Consider the following 7,413-nt stretch of genomic DNA (forward strand, 5'->3'; position numbering starts at 1 on the left):
GAGGATCCCCTTGTGACTCGAGCAGTATCTGATCTTCTGTTGATATAGGCAACAAGTGGCGGTGGAGCTAGGTTGTGACTTTATATACCAAACATACGTTTACATATTTCATTAGGTCTTCCCAGCTTAAAAGCTGGTACTTCTTCAAAATTAAGCAGCGATGGAAACGCTTAGTCTTTTTATCTGAAGTTTTTATGGCTTGTTTGTAACGTGATTGGATAGTTTCAGGGTGCTGTGGTTGGCCTGGGACCAGCTGGTCAAACTATAATTCAGATGGCTGGAAATCATAGAATGTAAAAACATTTTGATTTATGATGGAACGAAAATTAGCAACATTTAACTTGATTGTTTTACAGATTTTTTTCACATGTGACTTAAAGGAACACGCCGACTTATTGGGACTTTAGCTTATTCACCGTAACCCCCAGAGTTAGACAAGTCCATACATACCCTTCTCATCTCCGTGTGTGTTGTAACGCTGTCTGACGGCTCCACCGGTAGCTTAGCCTAGCACAGATCCTGCAGGTGAATGGTTCCAGTAATCTTACTGCTCCGAATTGTGACAAAAGTGACAAAATAACGCCAACATGTTCCTATTTACCTGTTGTGATTTGTAGAGTCACAGCGTGTACAAAAAACAACGTAACATGAGACACAGCCATCTTCTAACCGTAAACAAACTGGGTCAGACAGAGTTACAGCACGCACGGAGATGAGAAGGGTATGTCTGGACTTGTCTAACTCTGGGGGTTACGGTGAATAAGCTAAAGTCCCAATAAGTCGGCGTGTTCCTTTAAAGGAGAGGTTTGAGTCAATTAGCACCCCAAGATATTTAAATTCCTTCACAACCTGTAATTTTGCACCCTTAACCATTATGTGATGATCACTTGTGGGTGTATTGGTTTTAGAAAAGAACATGCTAACTGTTTTAGAGACATTTAGTTGCAGGCAGCACTCTTGTAACCATGTTGTAACATTAGCCATGGATCTTTGCACCATGACCTCGAGCCAAACAACCCCCCCATAAGCTTTTTTCCCTTGTTATAACGTTGGTGGAGTTAGCGTTATCAGCTGGTTAGCTTAGTGCAGGCGCTAATGGATCCACATTTGTATCTCATATATTACCCCACTAATAATGCCCGGAATGATATCAAACTTCTACAGTAGTACAAATTCTGTACTAGAAAGTTTGTAATTACACCAGAAGTATATTTAAATAACGCTTGCCTGATGGATACTCCTCTCGGCTGCTACCGCGCAGTACTTACATACTACTACTACATACTTCTGGTGTAGATACAAACTTTCTAATGCCTCGTTTTATAAGTACAGAAACTATTTGTACTACTGTAGAAGTTTGGTATCATTCCGGGCATTACTAGTGGGGTAATTTACGAGATACAAACGTGCATTAGCGCCTGCACTAAGCTAACCAGCTGATAACGCTAACTCCACCAACGTTATAACAAGGGAAAAAAGCTTATGGGGGGTTGTTTGGCTCGAGGTCAAGGTGCAAAGCAGCCTAGGGTGAAATTACTCCCAACCATCACTTGAAGACTTGGTTTTAGGATTAGGGTTAGAATTAGGTTATGGTTAGGGTGAGGGTAAGGGTTAAGGTTAGGCATTTAGTGGTGATGGTTAAGGTTAGGGTAAGGGGCTAGGGAATGCATTATGTCAATGACGGGTCCCCACAAAGATAGTGCCACGCACTGTGTGTGTGTGCGTGTGCGTGTGCGTGTGCGGGAACAAACTGAACAGGACATCCCGTCTCTCCCTCTTACCTTTTTATTGTTCTTATTATTTGACTTTTCTTCTGCAGTTTGACGTGTTTTGGTGCCTTCACTTCCTCTGATCCACTTTCAACTTTATATTATTTATTATTATTTCAATCATGGGCTCTCAACACTCTTCGGACGGAGGTTTCCAAATATTATTATGCTTCATTACACTTGTTTGGTGGCCTCGTAATCAATGGAAACAAATAGAAAACATTAAAATCCTTCGATGCGTAATGGTTTCAGAGCATCTGCTTCATCACTAGATTATAAAACGGTGATTAAACAAGCTCTTCAGATATGTTTTAGGCGTCCTGATAAATGACTTTAAAGGGCGTCTGCCAACTGAGTTATAAACTTTTCCTGTGAACACGAGATAACTATAGCCTCCGGTTTCTCTTCACTGACCAATGACAAGCAAAGAAAACAGGCTCCGCCCTCCTTCAACCGCTATGGCTGCAGCTGATTGGACGACCGTGTCACACGGGTCTGGCTGCCCCCACATGGCGGCTCGTTCAGAATACGATCTCTTATTTTATGAAAATAGTTCACCGAAACATGTTGAAAACATTTGAAGAGAGTAACAGGCAGCACAGCTGCTGAATCTGTCTTCATTTCACATTGACAACGGTCAGTTTAAAGAGTTTTGTCAGCTTCTCATTTGCATAAAGTCAGCTGGATTCAACTTTATGCAAATGAGGAGCTGGCGACTCGACGCCCCGCTTCTCCGAAGTTCCCACGACGCTCCCAGAATGCATTGCACGGCTGCCCCCATAGAGATGAACACGCCATTAGAGACCAAACAACTGATAAATTCATCCAGAAAATAATCGGTAGGAACTCGACAAACATGTTGATTCCTTTTATTAATAACAAATATGGTTTTATATTTTAAAACCTGCTGTGTTTGCCTTTTTCCTGGCGCGTTGCTGCCGTCTTCTGTCAGTCAGCAGAACAACACGGAGCTAAAATCATCTTTAAACTCAACATCTGCACATTCTCTTCTTCTATTTGGGCCAATCAGGACGCTGCGTTTTCTTCCCAGTGTTACTTTGATCTGTTACATTATATATTATTATTATTATTATTATTATTATTATTATTGTTATTATTAAAGGTTAATGTCTATGAAGCACTATGAACTTGTGTTTTGTTGTTGTATGAACTGATCTCAACTCAGGTTTTTATTCACACGTGTGTAACATTTTAATTTATTTTTATTAATGATTTATTAATTTATAATTTATTAATTTATTTTGAAAATCCTGATTTTTGACTGAAAACCTGCAAACAACTTGAGTGTTCATCTTCATCACTCATATACACACAGACATAGTCACACACACACACACACACACAGACGCTTGTCCTCTGGGATCGTTGTTGTTTCTTCAGTTTTTTGGAGCCGGCACAGAGCTGAGAAACATCAACATACTGACACAGAGCTGAGAAACATCAACATACTGACACAGAGCTGAGAAACATCAACATACTGTCAGAGAGCTGAGAAACATCAACATACTGTCACAGAGCTGAGAAACATCAACATACTGTCACAGAGCTGAGAAACATCAACATACTGTCACAGAGCTGAGAAACATCAACATACTGTCACAGAGCTGAGAAACATCAACATACTGTCAGAGAGCTGAGAAACATCAACATACTGACACAGAGCTGAGAAACATCAACATACTGTCACAGAGCTGAGAAACATCAACATACTGTCAGAGAGCTGAGAAACATCAACATACTGTCAGAGAGCTGAGAAACATCAACATACTGTCAGAGCTGAGAAACATCAACATACTGACACAGAGCTGAGAAACATCAACATACTGTCAGAGCTGAGAAACATCAACATACTGTCACAGAGCTGAGAAACATCAACATACTGTCACAGAGCTGAGAAACATCAACATACTGTCAGCTGTTATCAGAGGAAACTAGAACTAAAAACAGAACCTCTCCAAACCAAATTAACTGATAGTGAAGTTATTTCCTGTCTTATCTGTAGTTACAGTTTTTTCCAGTCGCTAGGATACATTTCTCAATACTTAGGTCACTTTTTCAAAACTCTTAACACAGTTCTCTTAACCAACTTTCAGCTCGGCACAGCAGTTCATTTCACATTCAAAATGCACTAACACTATCAAATCACTTCATACATCTCAGATCAACTCCTTCTCTCATAACACCAGCAAAGGTTGACAGCCAACAAACACACTTTGTCACCCACAAAACAATGACCTAAAATACACTAACAACAGGTATCATTATACAATGTGTTCTTATGTAAAACAAGGACACCTCTCTACTGTTCAGAATTCACTGCAATATATGTTACTGGGATGAATCAGACATGATGCAGTACGCTTCAATATATTGTATGTCTTTTATTTGCACGGAGTAATTCCAAAATACAAGAATTTGTATACACACCATCCACTGATACAGATACAATAGGAATGCTAGTCTACTCGGTCTTCTGCATTTGGCCACAGGTTCTCATCCACATCACATCTTATAACATCTAGGGCAATACACCTAGGACAGAACCTTCTGGCATGCCTGATCCATCCCTGGCAATCTTCTGCTGATATGTCCAGGCATCCAGCATTCATTGCTTCCAGGAGGGACATTTGATTATGTGTATGGTGGTCATAAACCTTCCACCTCCATGAGGAAAAATTCCTCTATGGGGTTGAGGAATGGAGAGTAAGGTGGGAGAAAAAGTGACACCATTCTGGGATGGGCTGCAAACCACTCGGTGACTGCACGGGAATGGTGAAATGCCACATTGTCCCATACATGTTGGCTGATTTCTTCTCTCTGCATCCCTTTCCTCAACTAGCACAACCCTTTCATAGAGATCATGCAGGAATGCAAGGAGACGCTCAGTGTTGTATGGCCCAATTAGTGGTTTTTGTAACAGCAGTCCATCAGTGGATATTGCTGCACACTGCCCCGGGACATCCACTGTGGCTCTCTTCCCAATCACATTCCTTTCTCGTCGCCGTGTTTTGGCCAAGTTCAAACCTGCCTCATCCACAAAGATGACAATGTGGGGTGTTTGCCTGCCTTCAATCTCCATGACTGTCTAAAATAAATCCACAAGGCAACATAAGAGTTAGGCTATTGCAGTAGTATACATTACCTAAATGTATGTCTTTGTCTAAGTGTACACACACGCACACACCCACACACACACACAGTCACACACGTCTCATCATCATCATCATCATCTGTACCGTGTGTTCTGGGATGATTTCCAGAAGTTAGTTGAGAGAATAAAAACTGTCCTGAAACATTTCTGGCTCTTATTTCAGGGGGGTTTTTTAGACACTTTTTTAGACACTAGACAAAAGTTTTCTTTGTTGAGACACACACACACACACACACACACACACAGTCACACACACAAAGACACACAGACAGACACACACACACACAGTCACACACAGTCACACACTCACATACACAGTCACACACAGTCTCACACTCACATACACGCACACACCCACACGTCTCATCATCATCATCATCTGTACCGTGTGTTCTAGGATGATTCCCAGAAGTTAGCTGAGAGAATAAAAACTGTCCTGAATGTTTCCAGTCTCATATTTCTCTGTTACATGTCTCAACTCGAGCTGCAAACATTTCTGGCTCTTATTTTAGGGTTTTTTTCAGACACTTTTTAAAACTATTTCTTTGTTGTTTTACAATCATCGATGATGAGGAGAGTTTGAGCCGAGTCATCACATCACCGGCTGCTGAGTCTCTCAAGAAAACTCCGAGCTGCAGCTTCCTGCTGTGATGTCACGATGATGTCATAATGAATCATCCCTCAAATGAAATTCTTTGAAAAAAGTGTCAAAAATATTTTTTAAAAAAGTGACAAAAATGTCAACAAAATCTCCTGGCAGCTGTATTTTTTTAAACAATGTTTTTGTCCTTTTTTTCCCCCAAAACCTGTCTCTTTTTTTAATGTTTCGGACCTTTTTTTGTCAAAAAATGTTACCCATCCATCTGGCTCCGCCCCCTCTCTGCATCTCTCTCTGCCCCCCCCCCAATAACATCTGTAAAAAGAGTGACAAAAACATCAAAAAAACATCCCAAAAAGTGACAATAATGTTGACAAAATCTCTTGACAGCTGTAGTTTTTTAACTGCTTTTGACACTTTTTCTGGACAGTTTTGTTCTTTTTTTCCCCAAAAACACAATGTTTCTGACCTTTTTTTGTCACCAGTGTTTACGCTTCCATCTGGCTCTGCCCCCCCCCCACCATAACATCCAGGGGCATTTCTAGGACTTGAGGAGTTTTGGGGCTTAGCCCAGACCAGGGGTCACCAACACGGTGCCCGTGGGCACCAGGTAGCCCCCAAGGACCACATGAGTAGCCCTCAGGCCTGTTCTAAAAATGAAAATTGAATATTGATATTATCTGTTTCCCACCTTGTTAAGTCATTGTTGATAATTATTGATAATGAGAAATCATTAACGTGATCAGTGTCTTCACATAGATGAGTATCATTAATCATTAATAATCATATATAACTAAAGGCAAACTGAGCAAATTAGTTATTTCAGAAGAGCGTATCAAACTGGTAGCCCTTCGTATGACTCAGTACCCATGAAGTAGCTCTCAGTTTCTAAAAGGTTGGTGACCCCTGGGCCCAGAACCATTTAAATAAACTGAATGCAGTGCAAAACTGCGTTTGGCTTGCCCAGCTTGTTAACAGCCAGTGTGTGTTCATCTTAGCTGCCCAGTTTGTAGATGTAAGTTAGATGGCACCAACATTTGGCCTAATCATCATAACTGGCCTGGCAACCCAAAGGACAAGGTTTTGTTTCCAGATCTGTGTGGTGACTTATGAATTGGGGGGGGGGGGGGGGGGGGAAAAGAACATTTTGAGCGTTAAACACTTCATTTCCTGCATTCAGGTGAATTTTTATGCACCTATTTCTACCTTTTTGTGAATCAGTTTATGCTGGAAATATCTTAATGTAAAGGGAAACATAGATTATAATCCAAATATAAAAACATAATGGAATATATTACAGTAAGGCTCTCAGGCATTCTTTATTACTTTCATCTATTTCTTCTCCTGTAGATCAACTTTTCTAATTCTATCTGAGTCAGCACACATGTAGCCTATAATTTACTCCTCCCTCCTCTTTTGCTTCTTTTGTTGAGGAAGTAACCTCCTTAAATGTGCATATGACAGTTATTCACCTCAATGATACATTATTCATTTTAATTTATTAATAAACTGCTGGTCTGTAATATTTCAGATGTGATTGAGCAAGATTTCTGCTCATGTCCAAAACTTTGTGCACATTTAAAATATATCTCATCTGTGTTCTCTGAGATTTGGAGGAGTCGTGATATTTTGAGAAAAATACAGGTAGCCTATTATACAATACCACAAGGTACTTCCTTTTTTGTGGAGGTGGGGTAGTGACCTATAGGCTTCTGTGGGGGCTAAGCTTTGGTCCTTTCCCCTTACATTACTTTTACTTTTATACTTTAAGTAGTTTTGAAACCAGTACTTTTACACTTTGACTTGAGTAAAAAGCTTGAGTTGATTCTTCAACTTCTACAGAAGTTTTTGTACTAGGGTTTCTAGTATCTGTA

This window comes from Sander lucioperca, chromosome 9 (assembly GCF_008315115.2).
Source record: "Sander lucioperca isolate FBNREF2018 chromosome 9, SLUC_FBN_1.2, whole genome shotgun sequence".
Lineage (NCBI taxonomy): Eukaryota > Metazoa > Chordata > Actinopteri > Perciformes > Percidae > Sander > Sander lucioperca.